At 43.7% G+C, this 23,203-nt stretch overlaps 1 pseudogene; it reads right to left on the bottom strand.

The window, feature by feature from the left end:
• Positions 1-336: 336 nt before the first annotated feature.
• On the bottom strand, positions 337-672 carry LOC107967362 (cytochrome c oxidase subunit 7C, mitochondrial-like; annotated as a pseudogene).
• Positions 673-23,203: the final 22,531 nt, after the last annotated feature.

Here is a 23,203-nt window from a genome sequence, read left to right as displayed (position 1 = left end):
CTGTGACTGTGCCACAGCACTCAGTCTGGGCAGCAGTGAGACCTTGTCTCACACACACACACACACACACACACACACACACACACACACACAAACACAAAAAAAACCCCTCTGAGTTCAAGTTCCCCATGTCTTACATATAATCTTGAATATCAGCTCCTCAGGATGATGATAAAGATCTAAGCGGTCTTGTATTTGGAAAAGACAAGAGAAGGAGGGGCCACTGTAAACGGGGAATGAGAAGCCATTATCTATTTATGTCCAAGGCTAAATTGATTGACTGATTTTTCATGTCATGAGTTTATTCACAAACATATCTAGTATGCTACATGAGTTCAAGAGTTTGATCCATTTTTCAAAGGGCAACTCTTGAAACACTCTTCATGTCTGTTCAATGGATAAACTAAAACATTCTTATTTCTTAAGCAGTTGGTGTTTTACTTTAAAGAAGGGTGCCGCAGATCCCGATCCCAGTACAAAGTCATCATAATTAGTAACTGCCACGTGTTTTTCATTGAAAATGGCAAATTCTTCCCTGGGCCCTCCGCATAGTGGCTCCTGCAGACCACAGATGTTGTCAACCATCTAATGCTCTGTCCCCACATGGAGCTCTTGGAAGCTCCACCAAAGTTGTAGAGACCCAAGCCAGAAGCAATGGCGGCACCATACCCACTTGTTCATACCAAGTCCTCCTTTGCTCAGGACCTTGTTCCCCTGTGTCTGAAAGAGTAAATGTAAACGGTATTAACACAGGTATGGGGTAGATATGAACAAGGACCAGCCAACTTTCAGGAGTTTGAACCTCTACACAGACAATTGTAAAGATCTATGTAGGACTCCTCAGTTATTTTGTAGGGAGAAATTGATAATTCCTTGATAATTGATAATGCCTTTTTTTTTTTTTTGAGATGGAGTCCCACTCTGTTGCCCAGGCTGGAGGGCAGTGGCACGATCTTGGCTCCCTGCAACCTCTGCCTCCTGGGTTCAAGCAATTCTCCTGCCTCAGCCTCCCGAGTAGCTGGGAATACAGGTGCGTGCCACCACACCCGGCTAATTTTTTGTATTTTTAGTAGAGACGGAGTTTCACCACGTTGGCCAGGCTGGTCTTGAACTCCTGACCTTGGATGATTCACCTGCCTCAGCCTCCTAAAGGGCTGGGATTACAGGCATGAGCCACTGCGCCTGGCCAATATCCTCTATCTTTAATAAGCATGTCCAAGCAAGAATGGGATGGCTAACTAATCTGAATTCCAGCCAGTCCATGGAAGGTGATGTAAGGTGAAAAAGTATGATTTCACAGGGCCAGGCATCATCACATCACCGAGCTACTTGTGAATTAGATAAGCCTATTCGCATGAGGGGACTCTGAGCATGAGTGGGAATCCCACAAAAGTCAAGCTACAAGGTTGAAGGTAGAGGGGGAATACCAAACCGGAACCTGACATTTCAGACTGCTTCCCTGACAGGTCCTTTCAAAGAAACAAGAACTGAAATGCAGGCTTAACTGGCATGCAAAACAGGCAGCTATTTCAGTCTGAATCATAAGCAGGGGCCACAGTGGGCCATCTGAAACTGAGGGGCAAAGGAAATCTGCACACCAAGGCCTGAGCTGCTTATGACAAATAATTGAAACTGTCCAGGCAACTGGTCCATTCCAAGCATTAGCTGTGCTGGGAGCTGAGCCATGAAGCAGAATTTTAGATTTTCTTTCTTGCTAGAGCCGTGCAACAATGATCCTTCCCCTCCACCCCTCCCCTCTTCCCCAATATTCCTGCATTCCCCTTGCCTGTCACAGGACTGCGGGGCAGTGGCCTCTTAGCATGGCTTTCCTTTGACTGCGGTGTTGCCACGTCACCTGGTGCTCGGCCCCTCCCCCGCCCTGGCACAGGGTCATAACAGCCTGCAGTGTTGCCAAGGAGCTGGCACCGTCCAGACCCAGTGCACAGGGATGGGCCTGAGGTGGCCGGCCACGTCATCTGTCACCCAGGGTGTTTATGCACCCTGCAGTCCAGCAATGCAAGGATCTGCCAAGAATCTTCAGGTTTATTATGCTTTCTTTGGCCTTCAAGAACTGGATGGCTGGCCAGGCGCGGTGGCTCATGCCTGTAATCGCAGCATTTTGGGAGGCCGAGATGGGTGGATCACAAGGTCAGGAGTTTGAGACCAGCCTGGCCAATATAGTGAAACCCTGTCTCTACTAAAAAAACACAAAAATTAGCTGGATGTGGTAGTGGGCGCCTGTAGTCCCAGCTACTCAGGAGACTGAGGCAGGAGAATCGCTTGAACCCAGGAGGCGGAGGTTGCAGTGAGCTGAGATCGCGCCATTCTACTCCAGCCTGGGCAACAGAGTGAGACTCCATCTCAAAATAAAATAAAATAAATAAATAAAATAAAAAACCTGGATGGCTATCATTAAAACAAGTCACAGAAAGCTCTGATGGAAATAATTTTCAGACTTCCCTCTTGAAATACCTTTTCTGCCTTTTTCCTGCCAATTCATTTTCCTCTCTCCCTCATCTCCCCTTCTGAAAAGGCTTCCTTCACCCTAAGACCTACTCACGCAGGCTCCTAGTCGTCTGTTCCATACATCAGAAAGGAAGTTTTCTTTCGAGACCCTGCCGCCTCCTAATCAGGGAAGCTGAAGGAGTGCTTAGAGAAAGTAAATACATTGTAATATTAAGTTATATAAATGTCTTCGGTACCTAGTCGGCACCAAATGTATTTAGCTTAATTGAAATCAGATGCAAAAATACATGTCCTTGAGAGCCAAAGAAAATTTAATTTTTAAATTATTTATGCACACATAATTCTTAAAATCTCAGGCTCTAGACAGACCTAAGTTTAAATTGAGGCTTTAACAATTACTGGTTGTGACCTTTAACAACTCACCTCATTTCTCTGAACTGCCTCATTTATAAAACGAAGATTATAATAACAAGCCCCTTAGGGCTTTGAGAGGATTAAATGTGATACTCTATGTAAATGAGCCACTTATTCACACTTGTAAACAGTTAAGCCACATGCATCATTCTGAGTGTGTGTACATATTCTTTCATAAATTATCTCTTTTTTTTTTTTTTTTTTTTGAGACAGGGTCTCGCTCTGTCGCCCAGGCTAATCACAGCTTACTGTAGCCTTGACTTCTCAGGCTCAAGAAATCATCCTGCCTCAGCCTCATGAATAGCTGGGAAGTGCAGGTGCATGACACCATGCATGGCTAAATTTTTTATTTTTAATGGAAATGAGGTCTCACCATGTTGCCCAGGCTGGTCTCAAACTCCTGGCCTCAAGTGATCCTCCCAACTCGGCCTCCCAAAGTGCTGGGATTACAGGCGTGAGCTACTGTGCTTGGCCTATGTCTACTGTTTGACCAGGATCTCTATAAGGGCAGTGCCAGGCTGACTGTCTGAGGGAGTGGGGTTGTCCAGCCTATTGATCCTCCATGTATAATCCCAAGAGAGCTCCAATATAGTCTCATGGTATTTGGGGTAGACTCAGGAGAAAGGCCTGGATCATTGAATTTGAGACACAGCATAATGAACCAACTATGCTACATCAGGTCATGATAGATAGTTGCTAAGTTTTAGGAAACTGATTCATTTATTTATTCATTCATTTATCCAAACATTTATTGAGCATCTGTTATGTCTGAGGCTATAATGTTGAAGAATGTACAAGGTCCCTTTCCTCTTAAGCTTACAGTTTAATTGTTTAACCTAAATAAATAATGAGGCAATTTAATTCATATTTGTTGGAAAACAATTCAGTTCAACTATGTAAAGGAACACTGTGTTTTATTAAAACAGAATTAAAACCCCCAAAGCTTAGCTCTTGAAAGAGAATATCTTACAGGAAGAACTGGCTGGCCAAACAGTCCTGAATCTGTCCCAGTTTCCTCCTCCCTCAGGTTTCCTGTGTCTTTGCTGTTCTTTTTCCATCCCTTTGGTCTAAGCATAGATTTTTAAACTTTTGTTTGTAGATGAAATGAGTTGGAGTCCTCAACAAAATATTTTGCTAAATATAAGGGAAAACAAAAGAACATTTTTGAAAGCAGTATGAAACAATAGTATGACTTTAGAAAATTGTTTGGCCGTATTAAAACTGACCATAATCATATACTATTTATATTTGTAAGCCAAATAATAATATTAATATTATTTTTATTATAATATATTTTAATATATTATAATGTATTTTAATATATTTTTATTAAAATATATAATATTTGTAAGTCAAAAAGAGACAATCATATTTTTTGTTTGTTTGTTTGTTTTTTGAGAGAGAGTCTAGCTCTGTCACCCGGGCTGGAGTGCAGTGGCACTATCTCGGCTCACCGCAACCTCCACCTCCCGGGTTCAAGTCATCCACCTGCCTCAGCCTCCTGAGTAGCTGGGATTACAAGCATGCACCACCACGCCCGGCTAATTTTTGTATTTTTAGTGGAGACAGGGTTTCACCATGTTGGCCAGGCTGGTCTCGAACGCCTGGCCTCAAGTGATCCACCCGCCTCGGCCTCCCAAAATGCTGGGATTACAGGCGTGAGCCACTGCGCCCGGCCATTGGAGACAATCTCTATCTCCACATTGCAATAGAATGGATAAACTAGGTTATTTCACTCAATGGAACAGCACAACAAGAATGAACAAACTACAACTACATGCGACAAATGTGTGAATCTTACCAACATAATGTTGAGCAAAAGAAGTCAGAAAGGAAAATATACCGTATAATTTTATTTATCTAAAGTTCTAAAATAGTCAAAACTAATCTATGGTGTTTGAAGTCAAGATGGTTTTTTTGTTTGTTTGTTTGTTTGTTTGTTTTGAGAGAGTCTCACTCTGTCACCCAGGCTGGAGTGCAATGGTGCGATCTTGGCTCGTGGCAACCTCTGCCTCCTGGGTTCAAGCGATTGTCCTGCCTCAGCCTCCTGAGTAGCTGGGACTACCAGCGCGTGCCACCAGGCCCAGCTAATTTTTTTGTGTTTTTAGTAGAGATGGGGTTTCACTGTGTTAGCAGGATGGTCTTGATCTCCTAACCTCGTGATCCGCCCGCCTCCGCCTCCCAAAATGCTGGGATTACAGCCATGAGCCACCACGCCCAGCCCAAGATGGTTTTATCTATCTCCCAACTGAGGGATTTTTCAGTCTCCAGAAGATTGGTAGAATTATGGTGAATATTTATATCCAGTGAATAAGCATATCTTTTGGGTAAGATCCCAGCTCCTATATTTAAAGTGTCTGTGTCCTCAATATAAATTAAATAATAAAATAATACTTCAACAAAACAATAATTATTGCATTAATACAGTAAATTCTCCCCCTTTACAATAGAACCTCCATGGGAGCTGGGATTTTGTCTTAATCACTGCTTTATTTTATTTTTATTTTACTCATGGGTGCCATAGGACACCTAGAACACACAGCACCTAGAACAGTCCTTGGCACATAATAGGCACTGAATAAAAATTTCTTGGATGAGATAACTATATTCAAACAGAACAGCATAGCACAGAGGATAACAGTATGTGTTCTGGAACCAGATTGCTTTGGTTCAAATCCCAACTCTGCCACTTTCTAGCTATGAGACACTGGACATGTTATGTAATCTATCCATGCCTCAGTTTCCTCATCTGTAAAACAGAGAAACTACTAGTATATTCCTCTTAGGGTTGCTGTGAGGTTTAAGGAACACTTGTAAAGATAACGTATGGAATTATTTGATGACTACCATGACAAAAGAGGGCTTGCCCTACCTCTTAGAAACATAGGAAATTTGGTGTCTTCTGACCATCTGTGTGACATACAATAGAATAAATCATTTTAAAAGCTAATACACATTAAATAAGTGAAATGAAGAAAACTTTAAAATTATTAAAATTGAAGAGTCCAGCAAGATTTTCTGTAAGTGAAGACAAGCTTATTCTAAAATTTATACAGAAAGTCGAAGGAGCTAGAATAGCTAAAACAATTTGGAAACAGAAGAATAATCTGGAAGGAATCATTCTGTCTGATGTTAAGATTTACTCTATTGCTACAGACTCACTGTAAAGATATAGTAATTTAAACAGTATGGAGTAGTGACAGACACACAGGTCAATGGAACAAGCCAGAAATTGATTTTTGACAAAGGAGCAAAAGCAATTCAATGGAGGAAGAATAGTCTTTTCAATGAATAGCCCTGTAGAAATTGGACCTCCATAGGCAAAAGAAATAAAAAAAGAACCTTGACCTAAATGTCACTTTTTTTTTTTTTGAGACAGAGTTTTGCTTTTGTTGCCCAGGCTGGAGTGCAGTGGTGAAATCTTGGCTCACTGCAACCGCCACCTCTTGGGTTCCAGTGATTCTCCCGCCTTAGCCTCCTGAGTAGCTGGGATTACAGGTGCACACCACCATGCCCGGCTAATTTTTTGTATTTTTAGAGGAGATGGGGTTTCACCATGTTGACCAGGCTGGTCTTGAACTTAGCTTAAGCGATCCATCCACCCACCTCAGACTCCCAAAGTGCTGGGATTACAGGCGTGAGCCACTGCACCCGGCCTAAACTTCACATCTTACACAAAAATTAATTCAAAATGGATTGTGAATTTAAATACAGCATGTGAAAAAAGTTAATCACTGTATGATTCCATTTCTATGACATTCTTTTTTAAAAATTTTAATTTGATTTAACTTAATTTGGCCAGGCATGGTGGCTCATGCCTATAATCCCAGCACTTTGGGAGTCTGAGGTGGGCGTATCGCTTACGCTAAGTTCGAGACCAGCCTGGTCAACATGGTGAAACCCAGAGTATACAAAAAGTACAAAAATTAGCTGGGCAGGATAGCATGCACCTGTATTCCCAGCTACTCAGGAGGCTGGGGTGGATCACTTGATCCCAGGAAGTTGAGGCTGCAGTGAGGCAAGATGGCACCACTGCACTCCAGCCTGGGCAACAGAGTGAGACCGTCTCAACAAAAATAATTATTTTTATTCATTTATTTATTTTTGGAGACAGAGTCTCGCTTTGTCACCCAGGCTAGAGTGCAGTGGCACTATCTCGACTCACTGTAACCTCTGCCTCCCGGGTTCAAGCGACTCTCATGCCTCAGCCTCCTGAGTAGCTGGGATTACAAGGGCATGCCACCATGTCCTGCTAATTTTTTGTATTTTTAGTAGAGACGAGGTTTTGCCATGTTGACCAGGCTGGTCTTGAACTCCTGAGCTCAGGCAATTTGCCTGCCTTGTCCTCCCAAAGTGCTAGGATTACAGGCGTGAGCCACCTTGCCCAGCCCTGATTTTTTTTAACTTAATTTTATTTTTTGTAGAGATGGGGTCTCCTTATGTTGCTCAGGCTGGCCTTGATAAACATTATTCTCTTTTAAATTATTATCATTATTATTATAACAGGAGAACCATTCAGCCACACACTGCCTAACATAGAGTAGGCAATCAATACATATTTGCTGAATGAATAAATTATAGGTACAGGGAAAAGATGGAAGAGTGATAGATTTTCTTTTTTTTTCTTTTTCTTTTTGTCTTTTTCTGAGACAGGGTCTCATTCTGTCACCCAAGCTGGAGTTCAGTGGCATGATCTTAGCTCATTGCAGTCTCCACCTTGCTGGCTCAAGTGATCCTCCCACCTTAGCCTCTTGAGTATCTGGGATCACAGGTGCACACCAACATGCCTGGCTAATTTTTGTATTTTTTGTAGAGGTGGGGTTTTCCCATGTTGTCCAGGCTGGTGTCAAACTCCTGGGCTCAAGCAATTTTCCCGCCTGGGCCTCCCAAAGTGCTGGGATTTCAGGTGTGAGCCACCCTGCCAGGTTGAACTTATGTTCTAATGAGGGAAACAGACTTAAGGCCTTATGGCTTTGAGCTGAGGTTTTGAGGATAAGCAGATGAAGAAGGATGAAGAATATACTGGGAAATGAGAATATAAAGATTAATTGAGGCTGGCCATGGTGGCTCACACCTATAATCCCAACACTTTGGGAGGCCAAGGCAGGAAGATTGCTGGAGCCCAGGAGTTCAAGACCAGCCTGGGCATCACAGTGAGACTCTGTCTCAAAAAATACAAAAATTAGCCAGGCATGGTGGTGTGCACCTGTGGTCCCAGCTACCCAGGAGGCTGAGTGGGGAGGATCACCTGAGCCTGCGGAGGTCAAGGTTGCAATGAACCGAGATGGCGCCACAGCACTCCAGGTTGGGCGACAGAGCAAGATCCTGTCTCAGAAGAAAACAAAAGAATCAGGTTACTGTACAGCCCAAATATGAAGAAAATGGATTCAGGCAAGTAATCAAAGCCTAGGAAGTTAATAAATGAACTATGAATTAATTATTCTCTCCCTTGCCTTCTCCTTCTCTCTTCTCTTTTCTTCTCCCTACGATATAGTCATAACTTGGGGAAGGATATGATCGCACACGGCATAAAGTGCGGTGACATTGCTAATGGGATGAGAAGCAGATCAGCTGGGGAGGAGATTGGACTTTCTGAGGAAAAGCTCCTGAAATGTCCTGAAGTAACAGGTGGATCTAATGTCAGAGCTGTTTGTAAAATGGAAAAAGGGTGAGATGTGTCATCTTCTGGGATAAGTGCTATCAGCATGATAATCCACATGTTATGCACCTGCTTGTGTTTTTGCTGCTGGGAGCACTTTCCACCGACACACAACTTACTAATGAGGAAATTGCTAAAGAGAACCCAAGAGATTAAACACAGATCTGCAAAGAGGGATGTGTTTACATCCTACATGTGAGTAGAGTGAGTATATTTTTAGGGTAGCAAGTTCTGGCCAAGCAAGCTTAACATGTAAACATGAGAATTGCCCTACTTTAAGGGACCCACCCAATTCAATATTCTGTTTTGGAGTGTGGAACTGAAAACATAATTAGTATATAGAACTTAATGTATAAATGGCCAATTTAGTTTTCACTGTTTGCTGTCCTGTAATAAACCTACATCATCTTCTGAATGAGATTGACTCTCTGCTAGGACAGGGTCCCTATTAAATCACCAGCTACCTGGCAACTTTGGAAAAAGTCATTCTGGATAGACAAGTTAAACACACAGACAAGGATGACTTCTCCAGACATGAATTTTAAAATGTATATTACACTTTTCCACCTCACACCTGTAATCCCAGCACTTTGGGAGGCTGAGGTTGGAGGATCACTTGAACTCAGGAGCTTGAGACCAGTCTGGGCAACATAGCAAGACTCAGTCTCCACAAAAAAATTAAAAACTAGATGTTGCGGCACATACCTGTAGTCAGAGCTACCCGGGACACTGAGGTGGGAGGATTGCTTGAGCCCAGGTAGGTTGAGGCTGCAATGAGCCGTGACTGCACCATTGCACTTCAGCCTGCGTGACACAGTGCGACCCTGTCTCAAAACAAACAAACAAACAAACAAACAAAAACAACCAAAAAAACCCAAAACCAAAACAAAAAACCCCCAAACCTTTTCTAAATAGATCATGGAGATAACAATGTTATATAATAAAGTTTGTAGAACCATTTTTTTCTACAGCAAATGTCCCAGAATGCTGCACTTCTATGTGGAATTTGTATAGTTTTTCCTGTCAGTCTCCCTGTTATCCACTTCTACTTCTCTTTGCTGTAAGGGTAGAGCTTACTTAATACAGACTCTCTTTCCTTCTAATATACGGTCTAATCTGCTATGGACAGGTGATAATTGTTACATTTGCACACTTTACCAATTACAAAGTGCTCATCAGAACTTTGCAGGTGATATCATTGTCTTTGGATCATAGCCCTGGGGCTGGGGACTTGACCTTGCCTGGCCAATCAGAATATTCCATCTCCCTTACCAATGATTGGTTGTGGGATGGACACATGACCCAAGCTGGGCCTGTTAGAATCTGCCCTGGGAGTTTCATGAGAGTCATCAGGAAAGTGGTAATCTTGACGTTCTCCTGATGGTTTTGTTTTTGTTTCTGTGTTTTTTGAGACAGGGTCTTGCTCTATTGCCCAGGCTGGAGTGCTGCAGTGGCATGATCACAGCTCACTGCAGCCTCAACCTCCTGGGCTCAAGGGATCCTCCCACCTCAGCCTCCCTAGTAGCTGGGACTACAGGCACAGGCCACCCTACCTGGCTAATTTTTAAAATTTTTCGTAGTTTTGGTAGAGATGGGGGTCTCACCATGTTGCACAGGCTGGTCTGGAACTCCTGAGCTCAAGCAATCCTCCTGCCTCAGCCTCCCAAAGTGTTGGGATTATAGGTGCGAGCCACCATACCTGGCCCTGTTGTTATCTTATGCATAAACTAGCAGGTAAACCTGAGCTTCCAGAGTCCCTCTTGCTGCCACACAAAGAGCCTAAATACAGGAAAACAGCCGAAAGAGAGACAAACTTGACAACAGCATTTGAAAACCTGAATCTTGGACTTTTCAGTTTGCACAAACTCCTTCACCTACCCCACCACACATATCAACATTTTGTTTATATATATATATATTTTAAATATATATATTTTTTGAGACACAGTCTCACTCTGTCACCCAGGCTGAAGTGCGGTGGCGCTATCTTGGCTCAATGTAACCTCCACTCCCAGGTTCAAGCCATTCTCATGCCCCAGCCTCCCGAGAAGCTGGGATCACAGGTGTGTGCCACCATGCCTGTCTAATTTTTGTATTTTTAGTAGAGACGGGGTTCCACCCTTGTATTATTCCATTCTCACACTGCTGTGAAGAAATACCCTTTATAAAGGAAAGAGGTTTAATTGACTCACAGTTCCGCATTGCTTGGGAGGCCTCAGGAAACTTACAATCATGGCAGAAGGCAAAGGAGGAGCAGGCACCTCCTTCACAGGGCGGCAGGATGGAGTGAGTGCAAGCAGGGGAAATGTCAGACGCTTATAAAACCATCAGATCTCATGAGACTCACTATCATGAGAATAGCATGGGGAAACTTCCCCTTGATCTAATTACCTCCAACTGGTCCTGCCTTTGACACGTGGGGATTACAGGGATTACAATTCAAGAAGAGATTCTGGGTGGGGACACAGCCAAACCGTATCAGCCATGTTGACCAGGCTGGTCTCGAACTCCTGGCGCCAAGTGATCCACCCACCTTGGCCGCTCAAAGTGCTGGGATTATAGGCGTGAGCCATCATGCCAGGCCAATATTTTTATTTTGCTTAAACTAGTTTGCATTCGGTTTCTGTCATTTGCTACTACTCCTGGTGCAGAGCTGTCTTCTGACCTCTCCTCACCAGCTTCGAGAGATCCCCTTTACCTTTTTCTCCCATTGCATCACCTCATCCCATATTTTCCTCCTTCTTGGCTTATGTCCTTATTTTGGTGACACATATCCCCCAGTAGCTTCCTGAATAAAATATAGATGAGAAATAAATTTTTGGAGACCTTGCATGCTTGAAAATATGTGTGTTTGCTTTCATACTTCATACAAAAGTTTGGCTCTATTTAGGATTCTAGGTTGTACAGAATTTTCCCTCTGAATCTTCAAGGCACTCCTTCACTGCCTTCCGGTGTCAGTGTGGCTGTTAATAGGTCTAAAGTCATTTTGATTCCTAAGCTCTTCTATGTGGGCTGTTTTTGTTTACTTCAGGTTTTCCCTTTCTGGGACCTCTTCTCTTTGTCTTTGATTTTCTGATATTTCTTGATGATGTGCCTTGCTGTGGGTCTGTTTTCATTGACTGTGCTGGCACTAGATGGGATGTTTCAATCTAGCGATTCGTATCCTTCAATATGGGGATCAGTCTTGATTACTTGCTTGGTGATTTCTTCCCTTCTGATTTCTATGTTGTTTTTCTTTTGAACACCCGTTAGTTAGATGCTGGATCTCCTGGCCTAATCTAATTGCCTTGGAGCTTGTATTTTGTGTTTTCCTCCTCCATTTTCTTTTTGTTTGTTTGTTTTTGAGACAGGGTCTCAGCTCTGTTGCCCAGGCTAGAGTGCAGTGGTACAATCATAGCTCACTGCAGCCTTGACTCAAGGGCTCAAGCGATCCCTCCCACCTCAGCTCCCCTAAACCCCTAGTACCTGGGACTATAGATGACTGCCACCACACCCAGCTAATTTTTAAATTTTTTGTAGAGACACGGACTCACTGTGTTGCCAAGGCTGGTCTTGAACTCCTGGGCTCAAGTGATCCTCCCGCCTTGGCCTCCCAAAGTGCCAGAATTACAGGTATGAGTTACCGCACCCGGCCATCCTCCTCTGTTTTCTATGTTTGTCTTTTATCTCTAAGATTTCTTCAATTTTATTTTGTACATTTTCTGTTGAACACTTAAACAAATTTTCTATCATATTTTTAATTTCCAAGAGCTCTTTCTTGTTTATGGAAGTTTCTCTTTATGTATACTGTTTTTGTTCCATTAATTCAATAGCTTATCTTATTTATCAGAGGAATTACTGATAGATTTTAAAATTTTATTTTTCATTTTATGCTGAAAGAATTTTAAATTTAAAAAAAAATTTCAAGAACTTTTTTTCTGAACCATCCAAGATTAAATTTCCAACACAATGCCCATCCTCCCTAACATGAGTACACACTCAAAAAAGTATATGACAGCCATCTAACCCACAGGCCCAGATCAGATTTCTCTAATTGTCCCACTACTGTCCCCCCTACCCCCCCTTTTTTTTCAGACAGGGTCTCACTCTATTGCCCAGACTGGAGTGCAGTGGTGCCATCATAGCATAGTCTGGAACTGTTCTTCCCAAGGGATCCTCCTGCCTCAGCCTCCTGAGTAGCTAGGACTACAGATGTGCACAACCATGCCCGGCAAATTTTTTAAAAAGTTTTTCATAGAGATAGGTCCCTATATTGCCCAGGCTGGTCTTGAACTCTTGGGCTCAAGCAATCCTCCTGCCTCAGCCTCCTAAATTGCTAGGTTACAGGTGTGAGCTGCCATGCCCGGCCCTAATACTGTCCTTTATATTAAAAGGGTCTCTTCCAGGACCATGCATTGCATTTGTTTTCATGTTTCTTTCTTTCTTTTCTTTTCTCTCTCTTTTTTTTAATTGAGATGGAGTCTTGCTCTGTCACCCAGGCCGGAGTGCAGTGGCGAGATCTCAGCTCACTGGAACCTCCGCAGCCTGGGTACAAGCGATTCTCCTGTCTCAGCCTTCCAAATAGTTGGGACTACAGGTACCTGCCACCGCACCCAGCTAATTTTTTTATTTTTAGTAGAGACGGGGTTTCGCCACGTTGGCCAGGCTGGTCTCAAACTCCTGACCTCAGGTGATCCACCCACCTTGGCCTCCCAGAGTGCTGGGATTACAGGCGTGAGCCACTGCACACCTGGCTCATGTTTCTTTCAATCTGGAACAATTTCTCAGTGTTTCTTTTTTTTTTTGGCAGGAATAGGACAGAAGTGATACTGCGTTATTGCCTACCATCTGGTGGTAACTGATTTCAATTTGTACCATTATTGAGAATGTTAACTTTGTTCTCTTTTTAAAAAAAAGTTGATACAATCGTTTATTTTGTTTGCATATTTGATTTGTTTTTAATCCAAACCTCACCAGAATGTTAACTTTGACCTGGATTAAGGTGGTGTCTGCTAGGTCTTTCCGCTGTAAAGTTACTCTTTTGCCCTTTGTAATTAGTAAGTGTTTTGTGGAAAGGTACTTCTTTGAGGTACATATCCTGTTCCTTATGATAGTTTTACTCACTATTTTTAGTTTTTTTTTTTTTTTGCTGAATGAATTATTACTATGAAGTTTGCCTAATAGTGGTTTTTTCAATTTCATTGTTCCTTCTAAATTTATTAGTTGTTATTCTGCTGTAAAGAAAAATGTTCTCTTCTCATTTGTTTATGTATTCTTTTATTCGTATCAGTATGAACATGTGGATTCCTACTTCATTTGATAGATTATGACCTTTTACTGTCATTATTTATTTTGATGCTCAGAGTTGGTTAGGGGAGCCCCCTTCAAGCCCCTTCGACATCCTGTTGACATATCTCTGTCATTCTTTAAGCACTTCTTTACTTTCTGCCACAGCAAGATGGTCTGAGTTCATCTTGTACTTTCCTTGTCTCAGCCCTGAAATCAATCATTTCTCCAAGGATCCCTGGTTTCTTTTAGTGGAGAACGGTATTTAGAGACCAAGATTTGGGACTAGGGGTGTTAACTGCTATTAGAGTATGACCATTTCCAAACTGTCTTGGTGCATAGAGCTAAGGAATATGCATATATGTCTACACTTTTTTTTTAACTTTTATTTTTGGTTTGGGGGTATATGTGAAGGTTTGTTACATAGGTAAACATGTGTCATGAGGGTTTGTTGTACATATTATTGCATCACCCAGGTATTAAGCCCAGTAGCCAATAGTTATCTCTTCTGCTCCTCTCCCTCCTCCCACCCTCCACTCTCAAGTAGGCCCCAGTGTCTGTTGTTCCCTTCTTTGTGTTCATAAGTTCTTATCATTTAGCTCCCACTTAAAAGTGAGAGCATGTGATATTTGGGGCTCTGTTCCTGTCTTAATTTGCTAAGGATGATAGCCTCCAGCTCCAGTCATGTTCCCACAAAAGACATGATCTCATTTTTTATGGCTGCATAATATTCCATGGTACATATGTGCCACATCTTCTTTATCCAATCCATCATTAATGGGCATTTAGTTTGATTACATGTCTTTGCTATTGTGAATAGTGCTGCAATGAACATTCATGTGCATGTGTTTTTATAGCACAATGATTTCTTTTTTTCTTTTTTCTTCTTCATTTATCTGAAATTCTAATATGATGAAGAATCCTGCTTTTTTTTTTTTTTTGAGATGAAGTCTTGCTCTTGTCCCCCAGGCTGGAGTGCAATGGCAGGATCTTGGCTCACTGCAACCTCTGCCTCCTGGGTTCAAGCGATTCTCCTACCTCAGCCTCCTGAGTAGCTGGGATTACAGGCACCTGCCACCACGCCTGGCTAATTTTTGTATTTTTAGTAGAGATGGGGTTTCACCGTGTTGGCCAGGCTGGTCTCGAACTCTTGATCTCAGGTGATCTGCTCACCTTGGCCTCCCAAAGTGCTGGGATTACAGGCATGAGCCACCGCACCTGGCTTTTTTTTTTTTTTTTTTTTTTTTGAGATGGAGTTTCGCTCTTGTTGCCCAAGCTGGAGTGCAATGGCACAATCTTGGCTCACTGTAACCTCTGCCTCCTGGGTTCAAGCGATTCTTCTGCCTCAGCCTCCCGAGTAGCTGGGATTATAGGCATGCACCACCACGCCTGGCTAATTTTTTTGTATTTAGTAGAGACGGGGTTTCACCATGTTGGCCAGGCTGGTCTCAAACTCCTGACCTCAGGTGATCCACCCGCCTCAGCCTCCCAAAGTGCTGGGATTACAGGCGTGAACCACCATGCCCTGGCAGGAGTCCTGCGTTTTAAATGGCAAGCCTGCACCCCTGCCCTTCCCCCTTCCCTGCAAGCCTCTCCACTTTCACACCATCCTGCTCAGTGTAATCTGTTGATAATTCATTCAACACACACTTTTACTGAAAAGCCAGGCACTAAGTGAGGAGCTGAAATGCAACAGCGCATGCTCTACAGAAATACAGAAAAATCACTTCCTTCTAAGTATTTAGTCGTTTTACATTTTTAAAAAAAATAATACTATTTTGAACACATAAACATGGTCTAACCTTTCACACCTTACAATAATTGCTGGCTGGGCACGGTGGCTCACATCTCTAATTTCAGCACTTTGGGAGGCTGAGGCGGGCGGATCACCTGAGGTCAGGAATTCGATCCTGGCCAACATGGTGAAACCCCATCTCTACCAAAAGTACAAAAATTAGCCAGCCTTGGTGGCGGGCGCCTGTAATCCCAGCTACTCAGGAGGCTGAGGCAGGAGAATCGCTTGAACCCGGGAGGCAGAGGTTGCAGGGAGCCGAGATTGCACCACTGTGCTCCAGCCTGGGCAACAAGAGTGAGACTCCGTCTCAAAAGAATAAATTAAAAAAAAAATTGTCAACCCTATCCTCGCTTCTCAAGATCACCTTATTTTTCTCCTTCTCTACTCAGCCAAGATTCTTTTTTTTTTTTGAGTTGGAGTTTCGCTCTTTTGCCCAGGCTGGAGAGAAGTGGCAAGATCTTGGCTCACTGCAAACTCCACCTCCCGGGTTCAAGTGATTCTCCCGCCTCAGCCTCCCGAGTAGCTGGGACTACAGGCGCGTGACACCACTCCTGGCTAATTTTTGTATTTTTAGTAGAGACGGGGGTTCACTATGTCGGCCAGGCTAGTCCTGGACTCCTGACATCGTGGTCTGCCTGCCTCAGCTTCCCAAAGTGCTGGGATTACAGGCCTGAGCCACCACGCCCGGCCGAATTTTTGTATTTTTAATAGAGACGGGGTTTCACCATGCTACCCAGGTTGGTCTCAAACTCCTGACCTCAGGTGATCCACCAGCCTTGGTCTCCCAAAATGCTAGGATTACAGGTGTGAGCCACTGCTCCCCACCTCAGCCAAGGTTCTTAAAAGACTGTGTCCCCACTTCTTCACCTTCCATTCACTTGAAAGAAAGGATAAAGAAGAGTCATGAAGAGTATGGAGTTTGTATCGCCTCTTGGCCTTTTGGCTAAGATCAAGTGGAGTATGGAGTTTCTTGACAGACAGACCTGGGTTTACACCCCAACTGATTCTTACGATTAAGCCTGTTTCCCTCCCCCTAAAGAGAGAGATAACTGTGCCTGCCTCACTTTGGAGGGTTGTTGTGAGGATTAAATAAGATCATTCATATAAAACAGCGTACGCCTGGTACATAATAAGCAGTCAATAAACATTAGGTATTATTATCAGTATCAATTACCCTACTAAAATCTGTCTTCTGCCCCAGTGCTATACTGGAAATGCTCTTGCCAAGGTTAGCAATGACTTTCCAGTTGCCAAAACCAACAGTAGTTTTTGGCCCTCATCTTACTTCCTCGAAATTCCCAACCACTCCTTCTTCCTGAAGCCCCCTCTCCTTCTGGCTGCTGGAACACCACTCTTTCCCTGTCCTCTGCCTGTCTCTCCCTTCGCAGCCACCTTGCCAAATCCTGTTCCACTGTCTGACTCCACCTGGTGTTGCTCTTTCCTGAGCTCATCCTTTCTCCCCCTTCCCAGCTGTACCCACCTTTCCCTGGGAGATCATGTCTACTCCTGTGGTTCTAACTGCCATCTCTATGCAGAAGGTACCTTCCCTATCTCCACCTCTGACCTCTCTCCTACCTCCAGTCCCATATTGCCAGGTACGTTCCCTAGAGGCACCCCAGATTCAGTATTCAACTTATGCATCTCTGAAAGCATGATTTACCATGCCCGCCATGAAACCTGCTCTTTCTCTTAGACTCTGACAGTTGCTATTGCCTCCAACCTCATCAAGTACACAGACCTAGTAACCTAGACATCATTCTTTCCATCTTCTTCCTCCCCAAATCCAACCTATCTCCAGGTCCTGTCGTTTAACTTATTGTCAGTGAATTCTGCTCTCTCTTCTTCTTTCTCTTCTTGCTGGGTAGAGGATGGATTAGATGGCCAAGGAGATCAGTTAGGAGCCATTTTCCATAGTCTGAGAGATGATGAGGGACCTCCTCACTGATATGCTTGGCCCTTCTTAATCTATCTCTATTTGGTTGTCAGAGTAATAGTCCTTAAAGTCCCATTAAGTCATCCTCGTCTTCAAAATCTTTAATGGTTCCCCTCACCTATAAGATAATGTCCAAACTTCATAGCCCAACACAGAGGCTGTTGATATAGTGACTCCTGATGCCTCTCCAGCCTCAGGTATCGCCACTTCTCTCCCCAACACACACATACACACTAAAGCTACTTGCGGGACTTCACTCCAGATCCTAGTCAACCTGTTGTTGACTCAGCCAGTAATGTTTTTCCGTCCTTGATCCACCTAACCATTTCCTACCCAACTTTCGAAATCCTCAGAATTTCATCTTGAAACCTTCTCTGAAGCATCATGCCATTGTACCCTTGCAGAATTAGTTACTTTTTCCTCAGTACTTCTTCTAGCCTTAGTATATATCTTCATTATGGAATGGAACATTGTGTTATATTTGTTCATATGTCTATCTACCTTTGCTACTAATAGAATATAAATTCCTTGAAGTCAGCTATCTGTTTTCATTCATATTTTCTCCCCCATAGTCAAGTACAGTGCCTGGAACACAGTGGATGTCCAGTTAATAGTTATTAAACTGAACTGAATTTCTGTAAAGGTGAGGCATGAAAGAGGGAGGGGAAAGAGGGTGCCGAGAGAGACAGGGAGGAAGGAATTAGGATTGGGAGAAGACATCTTGTGTGCCAATCCATGAAGTTTGGATAAATTGGCTGATAAATTTGTTTTAAGAAGCCAGTTCTGGCCAGGCACGGTTGCTCACGCCTGTAATCCCAGCACTTTGGGAGGCTGAGGAGGGCGGATCACCTGAGGTCAGGAGTTCGAGACCAGCCTGGCCAACATGGTGAAACCCTATCTCTACTAAAACTACAAAAATTAGTCGGGCATGGTGGCGGGTGCCTGTAATCCCAGCTACTCGGGAGGTTGAGGCTGGAGAATTGTTTGAACCCAGGAGGCGGAGGTTGCAGTGAGCCGAGATCGTGCCACTGCATTCTAGCCTGGGCGAGTGAAACTCCATCTCAAAAAAAAAAAAAAAAAAAAGAATAAGAAGCAGCAGCTGTGTGAGGAGAAGGGAGGAGTGCTCCAGATAGAGGAAACAGTAAATTCAAAGGTTGTGAAGTGGGAAAGAGTTAAGCTGATCCGAATCTCTAAGGGCCAGCCTGGCTGGAGCCGAATGAGCAACTAGGGCATGGCATGAGTTGAAGAGGGAGGGATTAGTAGAATTCAGATTGTGTAGGTCCTTGTAGACCAGGGCCGGGAATGTGGAGTGAATCCTCAGCTCGTTGGGAAGCAACTGAAAATGCAGAGTAATGATACTTTCATTTACATTAAAATAATCACTAAGGCTGTGCACAGAATAGATGGGGGCTAACACGAGAATAAATAGGGAGCCCTAGTTAGGAGACCACAGCAGTAAACAGGCCAATGAAAGATATCTGTCTGGATGAAGGTGGAGGCAATGGGGCAACAAGGAGTGGACATATTCAGAAAATATTTTAGAGGTTGAATTCATAGGGCTTGGTGATAGATTAGATGTACAGAGATCTAGGATAAGGAAGTGGAAATTGAGGTAATGTGTAGGTCTTTTGGAAAGTTTATTTTTGAAGAGGAGACTAAAGGGAAGTAGTTGATTCAAAAGCTCTTTCTAGCCAGGCGCGGCGACTCATGCCTGTAATCCCAGCACTTTGGGAGGCTGAGGAGGGTGGATCATTTGAGGTCAGGAGTTGGAGATCAACCTGGCCAATATGGTGAAACCCCGCCTCTACCAAAAAATACAAAAATTAGCTGGGCCTGTTGGTGAGGGCCTGTAGTCCCAGTTACTCAGGAGGCTGAGGCACAAGAATCACTTCAACCTGGTAGGCAGAAGCTGCAGCGAGCCAAGATCGCACCACTACACTCCAGCTTGAGCCACAGAGTGAGGCCCTGTCTCAAAATTGTAACAACACAAAAACTCAAAAGCCCCTTCAGTAAGCATTTACTGAGCACCAACTAAATGCCAGGCCATATGTGAGGTGCTGGACACACAAAGAAGAATAAGACATAGACAGACTCAGTTCTTGTGGAAGGCAAACCTACAACCAAATCAACTCTGCTGCTTTGCAGTAATAGAAATTTGCACGATGGTGGCACAGATGACTGGGAAGTGATTAACTCTGCTCTTGGGTACTGGAGGGAAGAGATATCAGGGAATGAGGTTAAGACCAGATTCAGTGGAAGACGGGTCTAGAGGAGAAGGGAAATTGAGGAACATTCAGCACTATGACCTTGATTTTTCCATTAAATATGAGGCAGTCATCTGCCTTGAGTAGGTAATAGGTTAGATAGCTTGAAGGAATGAATGCTGCACATCCCTGGCTGGGTTCCCAATGGGTGACACAGCTGGATTTGAACCTTCAGCATCCAGCATGGTGTCCCGGTCCTGGTCACAGGGTATTTTACACTCATTGACAGATATCACTGAGGGCATATCCTTAAAAAGCTCTTGGACAGGAGCGGTGGCTCATGCCTGTAATCCCAGCCCTTTGGGAGGCCGAGGCGGGCAGATCACGAGGTCAGGAGTTGGAGACCAGCCTGACCAACATGGTGAAACCCCATCTATACTAAAAATACAAAAATTAGCCGGGCGTGGTGGTACAAGCCTATAATCCCAGCTACTCAGGAGGCAGAGGCAGGGGAATCACTTGAACTCAGGAGGTGGAGGTTGCAGTGAGCCAAGATCTCACCACTTCACTCCAGCCTGGGCAACAGAGGGAGACTGCCTTAAAAAAAAAAAAAAAAAAAAGCTCTATTTTCCCCCAAGTTACTTACTATTATTCACTCAATAGCATTTAATAAGCATTTATTGTGTACCTGGTATGGAATAAATGAATGAATAATAAGTGAATGAACAAAAGAATCAATCGAACAAGTAAAGAATTATAGTTTGTCTTGGCATTAGACACAAGATTTAACTTAAAATTTGAGAACTTAATGATCTTAGCTAGCTTCACCTTTCACATCCAGGTTTTGTAGTGGCTCAGACTGCCTATTATAAAAACAGCTATTGCTGATTGGGGCTTGTAATGAGCCAGTCCCTATGCTGAGCATTTTATGTAAACTATTAATATTTATCATTTAAGGCCAGGAGTGGTGGCTCACGCCCATAATCCCAGCATTTTGGGAGGCCGAGGCAGGCGGATCACTTGAGGTCGGGAGTTCAAGACCAGCCTGGCCAACATGGTGAAACCCTGTCTCTACTAAAAAATACAAAAATTAGCCAGGTGTGGTGGTGCACACTTGTAATCCCAGCTACTCTGGAGGCTAAGGCAGGAGAATCACTTGAACCTGTGTGATGGAGGTTGCAGTGAGCTGAGATTGCACCACTGCACTCCAGCCTGGGCGACAGAGTGAGACTCTGTCTCAAAAAAATAAATAAAATAAAATAAAAAAATATATATATATATATATTTCATATTTACTCTTCTTACAAACTCCCCAGAGGCAGATGTACCATCCCCATTAAACAGATGAGAGAACAGGCATAGGGAAGTTATTTGTAAATAATTTAGGAATTCAAACCCCAGTCTTACTATTCCATAGTCAGATCTCTACACTAAGCATATTTTTCATTCTTCCCTTACTTCCAAGCGGCATTATACTCTTGTGTAAAGATTACTTGATCACTTGAATCTGTATCTTTTTAGTTACTGAAAACGTTGAGAGGATATATTCGAAGCTCCAACTTTTGCTTGCTAGAACGCATATACATGCATCTTCAAACAGGGAACGTGATCCTTTACGCTTGTGCCACTGACTGTGGGCACCTAACCTGGTATCTTTGTCATCATTTCTCTCCTTCCTGCAAATTAACCAGCCAATAGATATTGAACATCTCAATATCAACCAATTTACAAGAAAGAACTAGTTCTGCTATCTGGAATTGATAATTATAAGATATGATACATGAAAGCTTCTGATGTGGTAAAAGAAACAACACCACAAAAAGCTCAATAAAGGCAAACAAGCCGGTACATACTTGGGTACTAAACTGTGTAGAGTAGTTTGTAAACAAAGGTCTTGAGAGATATGACACCTGGACCCATCTGAGGGAAGGGAAAGTAAGATTTATTAAACTTCAAGGCTGGGCATGGTGGCTTGCACCTGTAATCCCAGCATTTTGGGAGGCCAAGGTGGGAGGATTGCTTGAGCCCAGGAGTTTGAGATCAGCCTGGGCTACATAGCAAGACCATTGTCTGTACAAAAAAATAAAGAAATTAGCTGCATGTGGTGACATGCACCTGTAGTCCCAGCTACTCAGGAGACTAAGGCAAGAGGAATTGCTTGAGCCCAGGAGATTGAGGCTGGAGTGAGCCATGATCATGCCAGTGCACTCCAGCCTGGATGGCAGAGTGATACTTTGTCTTAAAAAAAAAGGCGGGGCGCGGTGGCTCACGCCTGTAATCCCGGCACTTTGGGAGGCCGAGGCGGGTGGATCACGAGGTCAGGAGATCGAGACCATCCTGTCTAACACGGTGAAACCCTGTCTCTATCAAAAATATAAAAAAAAAATTAGCCAGGCGCGGTGGCGGGCGCCTGTAGTCCCAGCTACTCGGGAGGCTGAGGCAGGAGAATAGCATGAACCTGGGAGGCCAAGCTTGCAGTGAGCCAAGATAGCGCCACTGCACTCCAGCCTGGGTGAAAGAGCAAGACTCTGTCTCAAAAAAAAAAAACAACTTAACATTATCTATTTATTTATTTTAATTTTTAGCACATACCACGTTTGGGAAAAAAGAATTTAACACATTTACCATGTATTAGATATCGTGCTAGTCTCTCCACATACATTGTCTTATTTTAATCAATTATCCAATCCCATTCAATAGATTCCTGAGCTTCTAATATATGTATACAAAATACCTTACTAGATGTTATTGGTGAAAGAAAGATGAACACAGGCTGGGCAGGGTAGCTCGGGCCTATAATCCCAGCACTTCAGGGGGGAGGATTGTTTCAGTCCAGGAGTTTGAGACCAGCCTGAGCAACCTAGGGAGCCCCTGTCTCTTTAAAATAAGGCCGGCACAGTGGCTCATACCTGTAATCCCAGCACTTTGGGAGGCTGAGGCGAGCGAATTACTTGAGGTCAGAAGTTTAAGACCAGCCTGGTCAACATGGTGAAACCCCATCTCTACTAAAAATACAAAAATTTGCCAGGTGTGGTGGTAAACACCTGTAATCCCAGCTACTTGGGAGGCTAAGGCAGGAGAATCACTTGAAACCGGGAGGTGGAGGTTGCAGTGAGCTGAGATCGAGCCATTGCATTCCAGCCTGGGCAACAAGAGTGAAACTCCATCTCAAAAAAATAAAATAGCCTGGCGTGGTGGCTCACGCCTATAATCCCAGCACTTTGGGAGGCCGAGCCCGAGGCGGGTGGATCACTTGAGGTCAGGAGTTCCAGACCAGCCTGGCCAACAAAGTGAAACCCTGTCTCTACTAAAAATACCGACAAAAATTAGCCGGGCATGGTGGCACATACCTGTAATCCCAGCTACTGGGGAGGCTGAGGCAGGAGAATTGCTTGAACCCAGGAGGCGGAGGTTGCAGTGAGCCAAGATCGTGCCATTGCACTCCAGCCTGGGCGACAGAGCGAGAC

Source organism: Pan troglodytes, chromosome 9 (genome assembly GCF_028858775.2).
Source record: "Pan troglodytes isolate AG18354 chromosome 9, NHGRI_mPanTro3-v2.0_pri, whole genome shotgun sequence".
Classification (NCBI taxonomy): domain Eukaryota; kingdom Metazoa; phylum Chordata; class Mammalia; order Primates; family Hominidae; genus Pan; species Pan troglodytes.
The sequence above is the reverse complement of the archived record's forward strand: the minus strand, read 5'-3'. Positions and strand labels throughout refer to the sequence as shown.